Raw genomic sequence first — 20319 nt, 5'->3', positions numbered from 1 at the left:
TTATTATTATTATTATTATTATTATTATTATTATTATTATTATTATTATTGTTAAAGATGATGACAAAAAAGTACATCTTAACAGTGCTGATTGATCTGTCTATTTGTCTAGCTATTCGACTGTTTTATATCCTGCCTTTCTGCCAATATGGGACCCCAGGAAGCTTACATTAATTAATTAATTTTGATTCTTTAATTTTGTATTTTGTGAATTTTTAACAATATGTTATTCAATTATTTTAATGTGTTCTATGTTTATGTGCTTTAACAGTGCTTTAGCAGTGCTTTAACAGTGTTTAAATTATTTCATGTGTTTTAATCTATGTTGCAACCTGCCTTGAGCCTTGGAGAGAGGCGGGTAACAAAATTTATTGTTGTTGTTGTTGTTCCTGTTCCTCTTGTTTGATTTGTTGTAAGCTTATCTGAATCCTGAACTTGGAAAAGGGCATAATAATAATAATAATAATAATAATAATAATAATAGAATATAGTTAAAACAAAGCATAATAAAAAGTTAAAATGAATAAACAGTTATACTAAAAACATTAATTTACACAAATTCAAAAAGCAGTTTTAACATAATAATAGCAATAGCAACCTTTCTATACTGCTTATAAGTGTACTTAAGCACTCCTTAAGCAGTTAACAATGTGTGAGCTAATTGTCCCCAACAAGCTGGGTACTCATTTTAGCGACCTCGGAAGAATGTCAGACTGCGTCAACCTTAGAGCCCCTATCTGGTATCAAACTCACAATTTTGCGACTGTGAGTGAGTGGCTGCAGTACCGACATTTAACCACTGCGCCACCAGGGCTCCCTTATAACAACAACAACAACAATAATAAAAGCTATAGTACACCTATTTAAAAGTACTACTGCAATGGCTACTTAAAAGTCAAAGGTCTAGGTAAATGAAAAGTTTTTTCCTTGCTGATGTAAAGACAACAAAGAGGTGGGCAACCTTGTCTCATGATGGAGAGATTTCTACAGTTAAGAAGCAGCCTGTGTCCTCATCAGATTTGATTATGATGGTAAAGGGACTGAGAACAAGTCCTTCCCTGCGAATCTTAAAACTTGGGTAGGCTCCAGGAGATACAGTCTTTTAGATGGATTGGATCCAGGTTGCTTGTAGAGAGAGGAGGCCAACCTTACCTCATGAGGGAGAGATTTGTACAGCCTGAAAGCTGCCACTAAGAAGGTTCTTTCTGATGCCATTACTGAATGTGACTGTGATGGTGGTGGGACTGAAAGGCCTTTCCATCAGGCTCTTAAAACTTGGGCAGGCTCATGTTGGGTCTTTCAAATAGACCTGGGCCCAAACTGTACAGGGCTTTATAAGTCAGAACCAGCATTATGAACTGGTGATCTTTGTGATCTCAAACACTATATATTTGACATTTGGTGGAAAGGCCAGAGGGCTATGAGTGTGCACACATAGTCCCTCATGCCTACATATTTCAAGAAATCCTCTAGGGCGCATTACAGATGCTCACAAAGTATGCACTTCACGTGTACTAGGGTTAGGAAGGGGCGTACTAGGGTTAGGAAGAGTCTTACCTTCCTCACGGCCCCTGACCCTAGTACGCATGGAGCATGTACTAAATGGCGGCCCCCGTCCACATGGGGGGTGCCATTTTGACGTCTCGGATGCACAGCGTCCAGATGTCGTGCAGCAGAAGTGACACCGCGAGTGTGTGACTTGCGCCCCGCGGCGCCACTTCCAGGTCCGAAGAAGAAGCGCCATTTCGGCGCTTCTTTTTAGCTGCGCCGGGAAGCCTTGCGGTTTGGTCGCTGGGGCTTCTCGGCACAACTAATGACAGCGGTGGCAGACCGCCCGCTTTTGGGCGGTCTGTAACGCGCCTAGGTGTTGTTGAATTACAGCTCCCAGCATTACTCACCATTGACTATGTTGGTTAAGGTTGATGGGGTTTAGAGTCCAGTAACATCTGGAGGGAGGCATTATTGCTATCTCTGCTTTTACCTTATTACTATGAGACTGTTCAGGAATCTTCTGGAGGTCCTGGAAGATGCAACAAGTGCTATATGTTCTGCTCAAGGGAGAGAAGCTATATGAAAGGTGTGTAGGGAATTTCACCCAATGCAATGATACATGCACACACAAGATATATGTAGGTGTAAGTTGGACCTATGCCTACATAAATCACTAATAGCATGGTGCACAATTGTAAAATTACTCATAAACCTTCAAAGGGCTGGTTTAACAGTCTGGCATCTGTAAACCCGAGATGGAAAGAATATTCAGAAATGTTTTTTAAATGATTGAAAAAAAAATCTGTTTTATGAGTATTGTGAAACTATGACAAGAAGACTATGATTGATAATTTTTGCAATTTATGACTTATTTTGTGCAAAATTCGCACATGATTGTTTTAGCACAGTAAGCAAATTTTTTTTTGCCCAAGAAACAACATTTCCTGTGTTCAGATGGAATCATATTTCCATGCAAAATATTATTTTGTTGTGTAGGAAAAATTGTTGCCTGAGCAGAAAATGCTGCATTTATGGACATTACATACAAAATTCACATGTGGTTGATGTGCCCTGAAAATACATTTTCTACACAGGAAACAGCAGAAAATGCTGGTTCTTGTACAGAAAATGTTCTCTGTGCAAAACCACATACAAAATATGTACAGAATATGTTCTGAATTGAGGCTAGGCTTCAAAAACTGTGTGGATTTTGAAGTCTTTCTTGCAATGGGAAGAAAACTGCTGACTTACAAGAGAAAACTGGTGATGAATTACATTCTTACTATAAACTAATCTGTCATCTTACTGTTAACAAATCAGCTAGTCTTGAAGATGCAACAGGATTTCCCCCCTCTACTTTGTATACTTAAACAGACTAACAGGGCTATCTATTAGAAAACTTCCTAAATAAGAGATTGGGAGAGAGAAAAGATTTGTATGGGCAGAAAGGCTATAAGGTCCCTGGAGAACAGCTTTTTCAGTCTGTCTAGTCCAGGAGGAAACAGCTTTACATGTTCCCCAGTCCCAAATATAGAAGCTGATAAGGATGTTGTTGTACAATAAACTGACAAGAGCCTAGTAAAAAGTCTTTCCCCATCTGATGTATACCAGATCAGCTGGACTACACTCTCCCCAACCATCCCCAGCTCAACAGGCATACTGGCTAGGGATGATAGGTGTTGCTGAAGGAGGAAAAAGAGTTGAATGTGAAAATTAGAAATGAGTGTGCAAGGGTGTGGGAACAAACCACCCACCTGCATTTCTGAATTATCATAGAATTCCCTCTCAATAATAGCTACCATTGGTGCTGCTGTTTCCTCCCCTCCAAATCTTTCTCCTTTAATCAGATTTTACTGGAAACCAGATGGTCAGAGAAGCGTGAGGAGTCCTTTGAGTCTGCATGTGAATTATATCTATTCCCCATTCCTCCAAGGAATTCTTAGCAGAGAAGAGACTGGCTGGATACTGACTTCAGCTGATTTAGCAGATAGGCCACGAAATCACCGACTGAGCCTGTGCTTTCCTGGCTCTAGTGTTCACCTGAATCGGTCCCTGTTCACACAATCAGCCCCACATCAATCTGGAACCCATGACTGGCATGCACTCTTTACCTTGTTGCACCATTGCTTTCACTCAGAAGCCCTCCTGTCTCCACGTCTGATGCAGAAATGGGGTGCCTGGCCACATAGGTGCAGCCAGCTGCCCCATTTCCATGCCAGATGTGGTGATGGGGGGTCATCTGGATGAAAGTGATTGCTGGCAAGGGAAGGACCATGGGGTGGTGATGTGAACAGCCCAATTTTGTTGCGGAGTTTCCTATAAACTCCATGGAAAACCAGGGATAAATTATTTTGAGATAAAGGCTATTTACACTGAGGTCATGTTGGATCCTCTGAATCTGTGTCTGGATAGCCAGGGTTTTGGACCGCATCATCTGAAGTAGTCGATGTGAGGCTGGGGAGAACCTAGGCTTTTTGGCTCTGGTGGACAACCTCATAGTAAATAAACATCACTGTTAAAATACTACTACTACTACTACCTTAATAAGACTCAAAGTGGCTTACAAACTGTTAAAATCAATAAAGCTTAAAAACTTTACAAAACATCAGTATGTATAATACTGTTTTTAAGTATTTTAATAATATAATGTTTTACCTGTTTTAATTTATTCCTAGAATCCTAGAATACTAGAATCATAGAGTTGGAAGAGACCCCAAGGGTCATTCAGTCAAATCCCCTGCCATGCAGGAACTCACAATCAAAGCATCCCAGCCTCTACTTAAAGACGTAAAGGAGATTCCACCACATTCTGAGGGAGTTTGTTCCACTGTTGAACAGCTCTTACAGGCGGGATACAGACCGCCCCTTTGGGGCGGCCTGCACCTGCCCCTTTCCCTGAGCTGCCCTGGAGGCCCCGATCCGCCGCTTTTCCAGGCCTTGGAGAAGTGGCAAAACACCGCTTCCCCGCAGCCTGGAAAGGGGTGTCCTTGGGGCTTTATGCCCCAAGGACACCCCGACAGAGCCAGGGAAAGAGAGAAAGGGGCCGCTTGGCCCCTTTCACTTTTGTATTGCTGGCACAGCTGTGTAAAGGCTGCGCCAGCGATACAAGCAGCGAAAGGAGCTCTGTTTCGGCGCTCCTTCCAGCGCCGCTGAAAGGGCACCACAAGCGCCCTGCTGTGGCGCCAGGACGTAATGGCTGCCCGAGCCATTTGGACACGATGCGGCCATCACGTCAAAATTAATGCAGTTTGACACCACTTTAACTGTCATAGCTCCATCCCATGGAATTCAGGGAGTTGCAGTTTGTTATGGCACCAACGCACTCTTGCAGAAATGGTTAAATGTATCACAAAATGATAAATTCCAGAATTCCATAGCATTGAACCATGGCAGTTAAAGCAGTGTCAAATGAATTAATTCTGCAGTGTAGATGCAGCCTTGGTCATCTTTATAAAAATATATGAAACAGATTTATTTAAAAATATCAAAGGTTTCACAACATCGTATGATGAGAGGCTCTGTATCATGTGCTCTTTGAACCTGGAGGAGAGAGAGTACAGCAGAATATAAAAGGAAGGATGAAAAAACTCAGACTAACTAATAAGATAGTGTGGCTAAGATCAAGAAACAGGAAATTCTGTGAATATAGGCTAAGCCTAGAAAGACATAGCATCTTGAAACTACTGGATATAGGCATGCTAAGGTTTCTGCCATGCTTTATAGGCTTGGTTTTGGAATTTACATGCTCCAGAAGATCCATTATGAAATGTGTCACTGAAGTCCCTGGAAAACTTCCATGTGCATACAATTTCCCCTTGCACTTGGCAACTCATAGCTAGAAGTGAAATATTTTGAGTGTATCTTACCTATGGGAGCTATTCACTTTATGAAAAGATTAATCATCACTATTAATGGATTATAAAGAAACCCAGAAGCTTCTATTTCTATACTTACGAAATATTTTAAAAATATTTAAAAATCTTCTATCAGAGCTAGGCTGGCATACTAACCAGCAGCTGTGAAATAGTTCTTGGTTCCTATGCCATTTGTTACCATGTCAAATCACAATGGTATTCAAGTGAATCTGGGCTGTAGCTTTTTAGGAATGGTGTGACCAGGGCTACAGCAGATGAGAAATAAGGGGGGAATCAGACCAAAAAACTGCTTTTAAAATATAGTTTGAAATATACCACTAAATTAAGCTGAAGTGGTATGTGGTGTTAATTCTACCATTTTAGTTGATGTCTTTCTGCTTTTTTGTCAATCAGTTAAGAATGAGTCGCATAAACCTAACTGCCTCACTATAAAATTCAAATACTGAAATTGTAGTAGCTCTTGTTTGTTTCTGTCAAGAGTGCATGATTTGACTCATTACTGGAAGCTCAAATTTTAATGTGAAACAATTGTTATATTGTGTTGGGGTGTTTAGGAAATAGCTCATTAAATAATAGAAATGAATCATGATATAACATCTAAATACAGCAGTCATAAAATGGGGGAAAAAAGAATAGAGCCTTTTAGTACTGAATTTGGGCAGAGGGATTTTCTTTCTTTCTTTTTGGTGGTAACAAAAGTGTAATTGAGATGTGAGCGTATTTGAGATTGTATGAAAACATTCCATTGTATGTTTCCATGGCTACATATGGTAACCTGTACAATAACAAGCTATGTGCATGGATACAGTCCATTCTCTGTTCGGAGAAACTCTTTTTCTCATAATTACAGGAAGAAATAAAGTGAAACACATAAATGAGAAAAGCCTCTGAGTGCTTGACCCTGCTTGCTGGCTTAGCAAATAATGACTTCAGCCATGCATGCAGAGTCCTGGTTCATAGGTTACTTAAGGGACTTGTGTGAGGAAAGGCAGCAGTCATCCTCCTTACCACTATACAGGGTATGTAATATACAAATTGACCAATCAAACAGAGAGAATCACATGAGCAGTTGCATGAAGGGGTCTAGTGATATAATGCATGATCCTACATCATGTTTGCATAGGGCTCCCTTGCCTCTTGGATAGCCTGGATTCTAGGCATGCCATATGGTGCCTGTTTGAATCATCATTTAGTATAGATTCCAAGCATTCATTTTTAAAAGTAGGTCTTTTTCCCTTGTAGGAGCTCAGGTGTGGGGCAAAATATGGAGGCACTCTTCTGTCACATTGTTTTGCAAAACAACAACAACAACAACAACAAAACAAAAATAAACAAAAAGAATTTCATACAGGAGGGAAATTAGAGAGAGTGGCATGATCAGTAGAGTGCAAGAAGTAAGGAAGGATTGCATTGTGAGGGCACAAGGTAAGGTGAGTAAGGGTATGGGAGTAATGGGAGAATAAGTGGTGTGAGTGGCAGAGAGCATAAGGTAAGGGAGAGAATGCATTGTGAGGGCCTGAGGTGAGGTGAGGGAAAGAGAGCTGGGGTGTGAGCAGCTGAGGCTTCAAGAGGGAAGGGACAGATGCATTGCCAGGGCACAAAGTGAGGTGAAGGAGGGAATAGGAAAGATGGGGGAGTGAGAGGTGTGAGCAGTGGAGTGCATATTGCAAGAGAAGGGCACCCTGTAAGCAGTGGTGTCCCCACGCTGGGTGTCACTCAGTGGAGGGGAGGCTGCCAGGGGGGTGGCGCCAGCCAAAAGGGCATGCTTCTTTGACCCCAGGCTTTCTAGCTGGGAGGAAGCCCAGGGCCAGAGCAGTTGGTAAGGGTGTGTATTTACCACTCCTGTCCTGAAGGAGGAGGAGGGCCCAACCAGGTGTCACACCTCTTCTGGCATGACAGAAGAAGTCCAAGAAGGGGTGGGGATAGGGATGGGGCAAGGATAGGGATGAGACAAGGAGCGCAGTGAAGAATGCAAGGCAGCAGAGATCTTCCAGGAGGAGGGGAAAAATCCATTGCTCCTGAACTCTGCTCCATGTGCTGTTTATCACCTCCTAATATTAATGCAAGAAAGGAAGGGACTGGAGAAAGTCAAGAAGGAAGGATAGACAGAAGCTTATTTAGGTAGGTGCCTACTGTGGAACTTCAGTTTTTTAGGAAATAGATCCAAACAATGATAAAGAAAAGACAAAGTCTTTTTTGATAAACTGACTCCACACCAGGTTTTTTCTGGGGAGTATTGTGTAGGCATCGGAACTGTTTATTCATACATTTACATCAAATTTGCATGTGAAAGAAAACAGCAGCTACAAAAGTGAAAACGTAGAAAGTATTTATATAGAAGATGAGTATGTGAGAGAGCCAACATGGCGTAGTGGTTTGAGTTTTGGACTAAACTCTGGAGATCAGGGTTCAATGCCCAGCTTGGCTATGACACCTTGGGTGACCTTGGACAAGTCATGTGCTCTCAGCCTCAGCCTTCTCTGAACAAATCTTACCAAAAAACCTCCATGATAAGTTCGCCTTAAGGTTGCCATGAGTCAGAAATGACTTGAATGGCACACAACACCGATAGAGAAGAAGTACAAGGATAATGTTGGGGGACACATCATTCATAATGGATTGGGAGTTGTTTTGATTTTTTTTCTTATACCAATAAATATTTTTCAGAAGGTTTTTTTTTGGGGGGGGGGGGCGGGCGGGGGGGGCAACTGTGTTAGTTATTTGCAGCAAAACCAACAAGATCTACTATCTACACCTGTGCAATTAACAGTATCTGTCCTTAAAGACAAGTTTTACTGGCAGAAATTTTTGTGGATGATATCCCACTTCATCAAATGCATGCACTGTTTTATCAGTTGGCAGATATTTACACACACGTTTCGGATGGAAGGATGTAATTAGTGTAGTAGGAGGGAATGTAAATGTGAAAAATACAATCATTTATAATTGCCTTAAATGAAAATAATAAACAACAATAGGGTGGGACAACAGACATCTTAGCAAAGATAAACTGCTTAGCATGTGCATTTTAGTTAAAAGTCAAATAAGTAAAGGAAATTAAAGCAGACAGGTTTTTTGTAGTTATAATAAAATATTTACTCTGTATATCTGAAGCAAATCAGACGATGCTTTCCCCCTTCAATTGCTGCTGTTTGTACTTACTTTCCTTTTCTATCCTAATCAGATAGTAGTCACACTCAGGGACCTTCTGTGGTATTTTTTACAGATCTGTAATCTTTTCTCTCCTCCTTTCTTTCTTTCTTTCTTTCTTTCCCATTTGTGCCATCTATTAAAAATTTATGGCAAAAAAGAAAGAAAAGAAACCAGTGATCTGATGAGAATACCACTGGAAATGACTGTGAATGGGAAAACGCTACTATTATATTTATTTATTTGTAATGAACCAAGAATCCACACATCTACTTTACGTATCCAGGGATAGCCATGTAACATCCAAAATCCACAAAACAGTGACACCTTTATTGGGCCAACCTAACTTCACAAAATACACATTGCAAGATTTCAAAACTCCACTGGTGTCTTCATCAGATGTTTAACATCAAAGTGATAAAAATCATACAGAATTAAAAAGATATTAGTTACAAGCCTGCATTTTGTCAAGATGTGGATGCTCTCAGTTCAGGTGGTACTGGAGGGACATTTATGCAGGCCAGACCCTCCTAACCCTGGCCATGTGGGCACACCAGGAAATAAAATTATGTTCAATTAGCAAAACAAAAAGAGATGCTCCTCTTGGGCCTCATTCCCACACCCCATATAATTCAGTGCCTGATCCGAATTGATGAATCGGTTCAGCAGCAGAACAGATTCACACTGCTGCTGAACCAATTCACCAGTTTGGATCAGGCACTATCCCTTACCTTGCCCCGTTCTTGGCAGGCAGGAGCTCTGGGTCCAAGGGGCCCAAGGGAAGGCTGTCCATCAAACCTACCTTCTCTACCCCTGGCCTTGAATCTCTGCCATCCTGCCAGGCCTTGCCTCTCTGCTGCCTGGCCGGGTCTTGTCCACAGTGCATTCCTCCTCCTCCTTCTGGGGTCCTTGGGGGCAGCCTGAACTGCCTGTCCTATCATCACCTGTTGCCTTGGCCCTGGTTGCAGACCTCTTCTACTCTGCCAGTGGCAGAGAAGGCAGAGGCCGGGGGCAGAGAATGCCCGACTGGGCGGTGGAGAGGCAAGGCTGGGCAACAGAGAAGGTAGGTGTCATGACTAGCCTGGACGATGAGGAGGAGGACTCAGAGGATGAGCCAGAGCCTCTGGGATCTGAGCCTGCAGCTGTGGAGCCTGAGTTTGGCCCTAGCTCCACTCCAGCAGAGTCTGTGCCTCTCAGGAGGTTCAGCACCCAAGTCTTTGGACATGGAGGAGGATCAAGGAAGTCTGCCTACCTTCAGACAATGTCAAGCCGAAAGGGATTGTCTTCAAAGGTTGCGGAGGCTTTATGAGAAAGTTTGGCAATCAGATGCACCTGAACGCCTGCAGCCTGCCCATATAAGTAGCTGTGGGATGTTTGTTTAGTTGCCAGTGATTATCTGACTTTCTTGGGGAAAGTACTCTGTCTCTGGCGCCTGTTGCTCTCTGGACTGAAACCTTGCTTCTTGGACTGCTGACCCATTTTGACTCTCTGGAACCCTTGACCTTTGGATTGCCTTATTGACCTGCCTATCTGATACCCTGGCCCTTGGACCTCTGTTCAAATCCTCTTGGTAATACCTCTTGTGCTTCTGGACTTCCTTTGCACTGTTTGTTTGGGAAATGAGCTGGTCTTATCAGCCATTTGGCCGCTTTCCTAGACAGTAGGCTGGGGATGGAGAGGCCAGGGAATGAGGTGCTGCACGGCTGGGCCTTTTACACCCCCAGCCTCTGCCTTTTCCACTGCTGACAGCGTAGAATAGGCTCCTGCCAGGGCCAGGGTGGTGGGAGATTATGGGGCAGTCTAGGCTGCCCCCAAGACCTCCGAATGGACCCCAGGAGGAGGAGGAGGAGGAGGAGGAATGCACTCTGGAGAAGGCCTGGCTGGGCAGCAGATAGGCAAGGCCTGGGGCAGAGAAGGCCCGGCCAGGTAGAGAAGCAAGGCTGGGGACGGAGAAGGTAGGCCGGGGAAGCCAGGGGGCTCGGCAGATTCGAACCCACCTGGTTCCCACTTGGGCTGAATCGATTTATTCCAAAATAAATCAATTGACCCCAAAAGACCCAGAAAAAAACAGTGTCTTTTTGATGTGGGTTAAATGGGTCAAAAGCATGGTACCCCTTTCCGAATCACTTCAGCAATTCGGATTAAGTGGGAACCATGCTAGTTGAAACCCAACCATGATTCGGTACGATCTGGTTTAAACCATAATGGCAATGAGGCCCATTCAAGTTGCTTCCCTTCTTTGTGAAGCTACTTTACATAGGCGGGTTACATACCGCCTGATTGCAGCGGTCTCCCGCCGCCACCGTTTGCAGCGTCCGGGAGCCGCAGCGGACAAACTGCACGGGTCCCGGACACTCCGAGGAAGGAGCGTGGAAATCGCGCTCCTTCCTGGGCCCCAGAAAAGACGTTGCGAGGTGCTAGTCACGTACTCATGGTGTCATTTCCAGGTCATGACATGCGGACGCACAGCGTCCGCTACGTCAATATGGCGGCGGCCGTGTGGAATGGCCGCCGCCATTTGTCATGGACTCTGTCCGTGATAGGGTAAGGGGCGTCTGGAAGAGACGCCCCTTTTTCAAAATGGGACGTCCTAAGGACGTCCCTTATGGCGGTGTGTAATGCGCCATAGTTTCCTTTTCCCTGTTCATCCCCACTGCAACCCTGTAAGCTAGTTTGTTGAGACATAAGTAATGGCCCAAGGTCATATGGTACATTCCATAACTAAGCAGAGGTTTGAACTTTGTTTTCCCTGTTTACATCCAGTACTAAACATTACTCCATACTGGTTCTATTGTTAATTGTAAAATATGGGATGAAGGCTGAAACATAGTGGAAGGAGAAAATACAACAGTTAATATGCCTAGTTCACATAATTAGAATAATTTAATAATTGGAATAACTTGCATAATATACAAATTAGATACTCAGATTTGCAGTAACTGAATACAGAAATCCTATGCTTGACAAATGTAATATTTTGCCAGCACTATTTGCAGTAATGGTTTGCTATGTTATCTTCCATGGAAAGCAACTTCCAAGCACCAGTGTGCACTTCCTAGACCATTTAGCGTCCGAGGAAGGATGGGGGCATCTGGCAGGTAACTATGTTGAATTGTGCAGCTTCTCTTCCACTCTTTCATGTACACTAAATATATGTGAGGGCATGCTCCAGTGCTTGGATGCTACCTTTTGGTGAACATTGCACTGTTCAGTGCACTAAGGAGGCACTGAATTCCTCTTCCTTAATGTCCCCCAAATTATGTATGCTGGCATAATTTGAGTTGATGACAATGTATGTCCACAATAGGATTCCTGCTATTATCACTGTCAGGAAAATAGCTACTGCTGTGCTTGCTAACATATATTCTGTATAGGCTTTGTAATACTGGATGATGGGATATCCTTCACCAGTGGTGCAGTTGAGTGGAAAGATTGTTTATCTCTCTGGGAACTGGATAATGAGTAGATGTGGAGGGCAGGAAATACAAGCTGGGAGCATCAAGGTCAGTTCCAAGGGAATGCTTTGTATGGAGAGGAAAAGAGGGGCACAGTCCTGGGAAAAGGAATGTTTTGGTGTGACGATGAATGGGGTGTGAATGTGCAAAAACGCTTGAATTGCTAATTGCTTTTAATATGCTGTATAACTAAAAATGCTTCAGTCCTGACAACATTGTTATTGATCAACTCAGTTTTCTGAATAAAGGTTTCTGACCTTGCTGAGGCTTCTGTTTCTGAACTGTGAATAGTCAGGACATGACAGTCACCAGGGTGGTGTATGGGCAAGTGGGGTGTTCTGCTCCTCATCGTATGGAGGTTTCAGGTGACATTGAGGCTAAAGTCTTTCTTAGGAATGTGTGGTTACAAATCTCAGATTCAGTTTAGTCCCTGATTAAGTATTTCCAAAAAATGACTTCTGCTTGGTACAATTCATATATAGGCGGTTTCAACCAAAGTTCTGAAACCTAGTCAGGATTCAGAAATCCAACCACTGATACCTCCAATGCATGTAAAGGGAAATTTTAAAATTGCTATCACTTTTGTTTTCTCACAGTCCAGTGCTCAAACCACTAAACCAAACTGGTTCTGAATAAATCTTACCCTGAAAGCCCTGTGATAGGATCACCATAAGGTGGAGTTGGTTCAATGATACATAAGAACACTGTGTTGTTCATAAATGTTCTAGAAGATCTAGAGATGATGTGGCCAAATTTCCAGCTTGTATTAAAAGATTCAGGGTGGCGACACTTCAAGTTATCTGTGATGAATGGGAAAAGCTGCAAATGAGCAAAGCACAAAGAGGCAATTTTATTTGTGTGTGTCTGTGTGTGTGTGTCTGTGTATTATACATACCACTTACTTAAACATTTTTTCTACTTAGAAGTCATATTAATAAAAGGAAATGGCAATACCACAAAGTTTGAACCAACAGAAGGTATGTAGTTGGTGAAGTATGCATTCAAAACTGTACAAAACAGCTAAAGCTCTAGGACAAGAATCAATAAGAAACAGCAATATTGTACTTTGAAAAGGGCAAGCAAACAAAAGGACCACTTAAAAAACCCCAAACCCCTGTTTTCTCTCCTTTTTTCCTGCCTGTCTTCATTTAATTCCTTAGTTTCTCTGACCTGCACCTTTTGTGACTTGCTTGCTGGAATCCTCAAGGGAGGATCAGTATCGGGTCTAATAAGCTTGCTGTTACTTTACACCAGCCGGAAAGTAAATGTTTCATCTGTTAAATTGGCAAATAGAAAATGTTTTTCTATCGACTTCATTATTCTTCTAGAGGAAAAATGCTTTTGCTTTGATGTGACTGTGTACAGATAAAATGGATCCAAAGCTACGGAAGTGAGCGTCTTGAATGAAGACTGTCTTATGTAAGACTTTTCTCATTCTTTACTTAGCCATTTATACTGAAATATGATCAGATGAACACTGCCTGGGCCTCTAGCAATGGAGGCTGTAGGCTGTGAATGTGAAACTCTTAAAGCTGTAATACCTTAACTGTAGCACCACGAAGAAGATTGCTGTGAATTGGACTCTTCTGGGGGGAAAATAATATGTTATGAACTATACAAGAACATTAGCCTCTAGCTTGTTAGTCTGGGGCTCAAGTCCACTCTTGAAAGCTTTGTTTTTAATTGACATTAATGCCAGCCGATATTGATCCATAGTTTTGTTGGTTTCTGTTTTGATTTCTGTTTGCTTCTTCTTCTTCATGTACTTTCACTTTAAACAAGGATCTATATTTCACTGGGTTCATTTGCTAGTGAAAGTCTGTATTCTTTGAAACCAATGTATATACCATTTGTAAACGCCTATACTGCTTTTTCCATGATGTAATCAGGTGTGCTTTTTCTGGTCTCAGGATGGGCAAACTGCTTTTGGTAAAATGTGCATGATTCACCAAAGGATACAAAGGCTTGTTCTTGATATATTCAAGAATTAATTGCCAAAATGCAGTATGTTTTAAGACAATTTGTTGTGTTTATTTATAATAATAATAATGGAGAGACAGAGAGAGCTGCTTCTGAGAAATGATCAGATGTGGTTCAAAACACCAGAAAGCAGGGTGACCATTTAAACATAACAAAACAAGAGGAAATGCATCATCAAAAAAGAGGACAATGTAGGACTGAGATTGGCATCCAGTATGAATGAGCTAATTTATATGTACTGTATATACATATGTTTGGAAGTAAGTCCTGGAATATAAACAGAAATGCAATGCATCTCATCCTAATAGGAAAGACAATGATCAGATGATCAGGTTGCCTGCTCAGTTTCCAGTCCAGATTCTAATCAGTGAAGCCTAGGCTCCTGCTTTTACTTCTGACATACTTTCCAACATTTCATATATTTAATACAGGACGCATTTGGTCAAGAAACATCAGAGTGTGGTCAACATAGCAAATGTTATTAGTGAGGAAGAACAGACAAGCCAGGAGAGGCTGCAGCACTTTGTTTTTGTCTGAGCCTGTCGGGAAGGGCAAAATTCCATCCCTTTGTCTCCTCTGCACCCCACTGATTGCCAACTTCTTTCACACTTTGAATTCAGTTTGAATCAACTGTAGTAAGTAAGCAGCTAAAAAGTGGGACAGCAGAGGATTAATTGCAACTGTCCCTGCTAAATTCAGACAATTGGAGAGTATGTGCCAATGTTTTTTGTTTTCAGACTAGAGTATGCCTTCAAAGAAATTATTCCTGTCTGAGAACCCTCCAGCCAAAGGATGGTCCTCTGTGGAGTAGGACAGATGGCTGCTCTACACAAGTTGATGCAGTCCCTCTGCCAATTCCACACCTTATATTTAATTTTGGAATCAGTTTAGTGTTGGATTCAAAATGCAATGTGAGAATATGAACCCACAGTTCAGCATTAATGACTTTTCCTTTTTGTAAAATCTTTTATTAATTAAAAATAGAATCACATGCTTTGTTGTATTTATTGTAGTGTATTATTCTAGGGAAACTGTAGCACAGGCTGAGTCCCACTTTTAGAGCCTCTGAAGCACCCCTGGGGACTCTCAATATCCTATTTCTTTTTTTTTTTTAAGTGTTGATTTTCAAGCATTCCCTCAATGGGTTAAACCACCCTCAAGCCATCCATAAATGAAGTGGTTCACGCTGCCCTCATAAAAAGGCAAAAAATTTCCCTAAATTTGGCCCAAATGTGACTAGAAGTAGTGTGATGTCACTTCTGGCACATCCAAAGAAGCCTGTTCAGGCTAGTGGAAGGGAGAATTCCTGGGAGAGGGGAATTGGTCCTACCCTCCATGGCACAGTTGCCCATTGTGTTAAGTGGCAGTATCTCTCTGGCATTTGAAGAAAGTTTTCTCAGCTCTAATTAAAGATGTCAGGAATTGAACCTGAGATCTTCTGTGTGCAGAATACATACTCTACTATTGATCTTTGGCCCTTGTTGAAAGGAGTCCTTGCAATGGAATTGCACACTAACTATTCTGGGTAGAAATAATCAAATATTGTGGCTTGACAAAAATAATGAAAACATTCCAATGCTATGGGTTAATGTTGCATTTCCTGTACTCTTTTCTTCAACAATAAAACTTTTTTGGCTAATTTTATGGTAATGAAAGAGAATGGTCTATTGGATAAAGGCTATATATAGCTTTAACTAGAGGAATCCAATTTAATCTTGGCTACTTAGGAAGTCAACATATCTGTGGAACACTTTAGTAAATTTGATTCTGTTCTATTTTGTTGATTTGGCATTTATCTAGTTGGAAACCTGTGTTCTTTCACTAAACTTCAGACAAAGAGAATCAGCATAACACTAGTCCACCTGAACGCTGGAATATCTGTAAGTGAAATATTTGAATAATTTCATGTTATGCATTTAAACCCCAGAAAGAGAACTGATTTGATGCACCCTACCTAACTTCAGTTTTTAAACTGATTTTCAGACTAAATGATAAACCACTATATTTTACAATATGCAAAGCAATAGATTTTTTTTAATGCATATTGTATGAAACTTGCATTCATTTGAAATGTATTTGATAATCTTTTAAACTGGAGCTTGGAGAAGTTTTCTTTGGATGACAACTGTTAGAATCCCTTAACAAATACACAAACTGTCTATGTTAGCTATAGGTTTCCACAGGCTGTAGTTCAAAAAAGTAATTTCTCTAAGATCTGCAAACTCTGGAGAGCTTTTGCTGGTGAAAGTAGCTAATACTGAGTTAGGGGGGAAAACAGTTGGGTGCCTTTCAAAGACGGATTGGGGCCATGGCAAACACATGCCACGGCCCCAATCTGCCTTGAGGCTGGCCGAAAAAGGTGTGGCAAAGATCCGCTCCTTTTTGGCTGGGGTAAAGGTGGCTTTTCCTCTCTCACCATGACCCCATGGTGGCCTTAAGCTGGTCCGGGAGTGCGCAGAGTATAAACACTGCACCACCAGAGTACCTTGAAGCTGCCCACATCTGGGCAGCTGCCTGATTTCTGGGCAGCTTCAGGGCAATGTGGGAGCTTGCAGCATATAAATGCCGTGCTCCCAAGCTGCCCAGACGGCAGCTTTAAAAGGCTGTCTGTTCTGGCCCTTAGATGAACAAATGGTTTGACTATGTTTGTAGTAGTTTCCCAAGTACTTTCATGATCTAATAGTGCCTATTGATGGTCAATGTTTCTACATGTGTAAAGAGTTCTCAAAGAGCTAAACATAATGGCTGAAATTCATTGCAGGAGACTCACTGAATTAATTGCTGAAAGGTGAGTCAGCACATAGGTAAATTCTACTAATTCAATGGATCCACTGTGTTCTTTACTACTAATACTCTCCATCTTCTATCATCATGTTTGAAAGGACTAAGGACAGCTGAAGAACACATAAATAATGTGTCCTTAAATATACTCCATGTCTGGATAATTTGAGAACAGAGGAAAAAGAGCAGGAAGTGTCATTTGCCCAATATGTTTTGATGATTAAAAAAAATAAATCTATGCTCCTCATAAATATTTGTGATGTTAGTATTGCACCACTGACCACTTAAAAGAGCAAAAGAGGGAGGGAGGGAGGGAGGGAAAGATTTAATTTTTTAAAAAAAATCTTTATTTTTTTAAAAAATAATCCTGTATTTGATTATTTCTTCTCTCCAGTGCAATATATATTTGAAATTATTTTCCTTTATGTGCTCTTATATGGAAAACAATGGATACCTACTCCTGTTGCACTTTTTTCCAAAATGTATCTGTGTATGTCCCTTCAAATTATATTCTTACTCACAACAGGCTTATATAGATCTGTCTCTGGGCTCTCCATTCCACCCTATGCATCTGAGGATGTAGGCTCAACTCCATGAAAGCTCATGCTATCAGCTTCCTCATTTCAATTAGTCTCAAAGGTGCTACTAGATCCCTTTGCATTTTTTTAAGACAAGGAAAACGCAGAGGTGGTTTTTCCAGTTCCTTCCTCTGAAATATAGCTTACTGCACCAGGTGGCCATTGGCAGTCTCCCGTCCCAGTACTAGCCAGGTCTGATCCTGCGAAGCTTCCAAGATCAGATGGGATCTGGTGCCTTTAGGATTCCTACTCCCCAAATTTGCTAGTAACTATGGGTGGGAATCAGCCTTTCTTTCTCTCTTCCATGTACATTGTAGTGCCCAGTCATTCAAAATAACAGTGTTGCACCTTTTTAGGCAGTTTCTTCTTTGGATACATGGCCATGCTTGTTGAGGGATCTTGCAAGTCACATCCCAAAAAGTAACTCTTCCAATATCTGGTTTTATATAATTTAGTCCATGACTATTTATAGAAGGGCCAAATTGGTAGTCAGTTTGCTCTGACATCCACCTGAGAGTACATCCAGAATGTGCAAAGTCACTCAGTCTCACTTCTAATCTGAAATGTTTCTCTTTTACTCTTAAGTCATTTGGTAGTGATAGAAGTGGTGTCAATAGTTTTGTTATTACATTTTGGTACGATTTGAATGAGCACTTAAAAGCCATACTCATAAAACTGTGTAGCAAAATAATTGCGTATAGAGTGAAAAAAATATATAAATAACACTCCCTTAATTGATGTAATAATCAGCAAAAGTAAACTTCCGCCAAGTGTGTTTCACAATAGAAACTGGATTCATTGTATCTATTTTTGTGGAAAACAAACAAAGCAACTGTTACTATCTGAACAACATTGTCTTCCTTTGGAAATTATTTTGCATCATAATGGATTTGAGCATCCATTTATGTAATCTCAAATATATGTAAATGGAAAAGCTCTAGGACCACCTAAGATCCTCCCCCCAAGGTTCACATGCTTCAAACCTGATTTATTATTGGGGGTTTCTCAATTTTTTCTTTATCTGATGTGACTTTGGGGCCAAAGCTACTTTTTTGACACTCAACCTCTCCAGACTCCCCCTTTCCTAGTCAATAAAATAAACCAGTTATCTGATCAGAAAGTATCTAAAAGTGGCAATTCACCTTTTAAATAAGTTTTAGTGCCATGCATTGTTCAACTTAAAAATAATGTATTCAAAAATAAATGTACTGCTGGTTTTGGTTTGGAGCATTTTTATCAATCTCTGTGGCCTCTGGATGATCCCAAAGGTATAAGTTTGGCCCCCAAAGCTGCAATATTTGCCCATTCCAGATCTAGTGTTAAAGGAGAATTGAAAAAATAGTAATACCAAGACATCTTGACTCTTCTAAAAGGATTTCTAGGGCAAGATCCTATCTCATGGCCTGTGAGGCGTAACTTTATAATGATGGGGCTATGTCATGGGCACGGCACACAACCATGTTAGAGAACTGCAACAATGTGCAAGATGTCCTGTTTTGTGACAGGGGCTTCCACTGCACAATGAAGTACCATGAAAGATGGAGACATGCCTTCAGGCCAGATGGAGGGCACCCATGACTTTCCCCACCTGGATTACCAGTGTCCCATGGCGCTATTGGGGATCATTGCCCCCTTCTCCTTGTATTGTCATTGCACAAGGGCAGCCTGTCCCCCAAAGTGCTGTATGATTGCACATCATGGTTATTTCACACACTGCCTGCTTTCTTTGTGAAGTGCCCCTGATAACACTACTACAACAATGCTCTCCTCTTGGGAATATGACTGTTGCACAACACTGTAGTTCTGTATAACAATAGTAAGTTGCTGTATGCTGTAAATTTTCATAGGAAGCCAGCTATAATTTTTGGGAAAGTGTGTTTGGAACTTCTGTTCCCACCTCTCATAAGCATGGAAAACACAAATGGTGACACCTACTGCCTCGAGACCAATAAAAGGAAGTGCTTTTCCATGCAGCACAGAGCTAAATGATAGAATTCACTACCATAAGTTGTCACACTGATCACCAGATTGGATAGATTTGAAAAGGGATTGGGCAGATTTTGAAAGGGGATTGGGCAGAAGATACAGCTGTAAATGAGGATGGCTATGCATCACCTTCAGTAATGACTGTGAATTGAAGAGTACTCAGACACTTATGTCCTTGCTCATGATCTTCCCATTGGAAGATGATCATTTGATTCATAAAATACTGGACTAGGTAGGCCTTGGCTCTTTTGTTCTTAGATAGAAAATTCTGTTAAAAGGCAGCCCTGGCCAACTAGTTTTGGCTAGACAGCTCAGTGTTTAGTTAGACTATCTTAGGGTGTAAAGTAGTAACAGCAGTGACTGGTTTAAGGACTGCATGTAGCTGCAAGTGTAACAATTAATTTGGTCTTCAAGTCCCAATTACTCATTTCAGGATACCAACTAAACAGGATGCACCTGATAAACAGGCCTGTCAGTTACCGTATATACTTGTTTATAAGTCTAAATTGACCCTCAAATCCTAGGTCAACTTATTACGGGTCAGTATGGTAATGTGATAGCAGCTTTTTCAGGTTTCCCCATGCAGTTTCTTTCTGTCCTGAGCCAAGCAGATAGAGTCCCTGGTGACTGATTGATTGCTTTTTCTTTAACCACCTGCGCACTTTGCTGTCTCAGGAGTGAAAGCTGAAACACTGAATACAAATCTTGTATTGATTGCTGCTTCCCTCTTGCTGCTCGTATACACACACTGAAAGAGCCTCCAAGTTTTACACTCGACCTATCCATAGGTCACGCCAAAATCCATAATTTTGGCCCCAAAACTTGCCCTCGACTTATACATGATGTTGATTTATGGTTAAGTATATACAGTATGTAGACCTATAAGGAAGAAGTAGCACTGCTAGTCTCAGGATGCTGCCTGAAATCTCTGAAATGAGTCATTCTTTTCCAGGTGTTCAGGTGGGAAGATAAATCGTAGTGTGGGAAGCACTAGGGGAGGAGAACATTTAATTTTTGTATGTG

The 20319-nt window shown here is 41.5% G+C and overlaps 1 long non-coding RNA gene across 1 annotated transcript in view; it reads right to left on the bottom strand.

The window, feature by feature from the left end:
• Positions 1-9792, bottom strand: part of LOC121935794 — a 13994-nt gene extending 4202 nt beyond the window's left edge. The window contains exon 1 of the long non-coding RNA XR_006104851.1: positions 9769-9792. This is a non-coding gene — a long non-coding RNA (uncharacterized LOC121935794). The remainder of the gene's footprint in view (positions 1-9768) is intronic.
• Between the last annotated feature and the right edge of the window lie 10527 nt (positions 9793-20319).

Source organism: Sceloporus undulatus, chromosome 1 (genome assembly GCF_019175285.1).
Source record: "Sceloporus undulatus isolate JIND9_A2432 ecotype Alabama chromosome 1, SceUnd_v1.1, whole genome shotgun sequence".
NCBI classification, from domain to species: Eukaryota; Metazoa; Chordata; class Lepidosauria; order Squamata; family Phrynosomatidae; genus Sceloporus; species Sceloporus undulatus.
Note: the sequence above shows the minus strand (reverse complement) of the source record. Positions and strands in the feature narration are given on the sequence as shown.